The following is a 1,727-nucleotide window of genomic DNA, read 5'->3' on the forward strand; positions in this document are numbered from 1 at the left end:
CACCAGATCACAGAAGGATTGCCAGTTCGAGCATAGCCTGTTCTCGAGTTCGAGGGGCTCCTCTTTCCCTTATTCAGTTACCACTTACCTGATCAGGGTTAACATCTGTTCATGTAGCCGCAGCTGACTAGAAGAATAGGCTACCCTCTTATACAAGAACACGCAGCACATGTTGGTTCACTACAAACTGGATACTTTATTACTCATTACATACACAATCACATAACATTACGATATAACACATAACCCGCAAAGAAAAGTGAAAGATTAAGTTGTACACTCTAATAAGAAAGGGTCGACATCACCTTAGTAGTATGTAGCCTGCACTCAGTAGTCATCTAGGTTCCCTTCTCGTCTGTGCCTCGGCTCGCCTGGAATCACCCTTCTCCGAGTCACTGAGACCTCTTCCTTATCGGCTACTCTCTCCTCTCTGGCTATTCTGCTAGGAAAGCATCTATCTCTCGGTTCTTCTCCGCCTTCAAGATGGCGTCTGTCTTCCCTGGAATAAGTAGTAGCTTTACTGCTAACGGCTAGATGCCGCTTACGGACTGAACATGTAACTGCCTCAGACTTTCACTAATATAGAGGTGCGTTTCCTCATGGAAAATTCCAGCCCGTAACCTGCCGCCCACCAAATTCTTGTACCTCCCCGTACCAAGGACACGTTCCCAGCCGGCCGGCCTGATGTAGTGTCTTCGGCATGAAGAAAAATACAATCCTTCGATAAGGGCCGGCCTGAACCGGTTCTCTCCAAGTGAATAACACCTCATAACTAAAACATTACATTTGACCTAGAAGCGTCCCAAGCTGCCGGAGCAGAAAGAAAGATGGAGTCTCTCCCGTTTGAGGCCTACCAGGCCTGAATTCAGCACAGCTCCGTGAAATACCCTCACTACAGGACAGGTTATCCCTAATACTTAACGAATCTATCCCCTAGGCTATGTGTGCAAGCCCTGATCTATGGGGAAGAGCACAGAATCATGTCGAAGTGCCTAGTAAATAGGCTCCATTCACTACTCTAACCCTTAGGCTTGAATGGTAAGAGACTGAAGTCACATTCAATCATTGTGCCTCACAAGAAGGCCGGGAAAATATAGCAGAACAGAGAGTGAAGAACAATGTGAGAGAGATACTGATGAGTCAGCGAGTGGTAATGTGTAGCACTCTCTGGTCACAATGAATGCAGGACTCCTGGAAGGCATTCTGTGTGGCATAACTGATGGACCAGCACAGTAACTTAGGACATGAGAGAGTGAAGAACAATGTGAGAGAGATACTGATGAGTCAGCGAGTGGTAATGTGTGGCACTCTCTGTTCACAATGAATGCAGGACTCCTGGAAGGCATTCTGTGTGGCATAACTGATGGACCAGCACAGTAACTTAGGACATGAGAGAGTGAAGAACAATGTGAGAGAGATACTGACGAGTCAGCGAGTCATAATGTGTGGCACTCTCTGGTCACAATGAATGCAGGACTCCTGGAAGGCATTCTGTGTGGCATAACTGATGGACCAGCACAGTAACTTAGGACATGAGAGAGTGAAGAACAATGTGAGAGAGATACTGATGAGACAGCGAGTGGTAATGTGTGGCACTCTCTGTTCACAATGAATGCAGGACTCCTGGAAGGCATTCTGTGTGGCATAACTGATGACCCAGCACAGTAACTTAGGACATGAGAGAGTGAAGAACAATGTGAGAGAGATACTGACGAGTCAGCGAGTCA

Source organism: Triturus cristatus, chromosome 7, assembly GCF_964204655.1.
Source record: "Triturus cristatus chromosome 7, aTriCri1.1, whole genome shotgun sequence".
Lineage (NCBI taxonomy): Eukaryota > Metazoa > Chordata > Amphibia > Caudata > Salamandridae > Triturus > Triturus cristatus.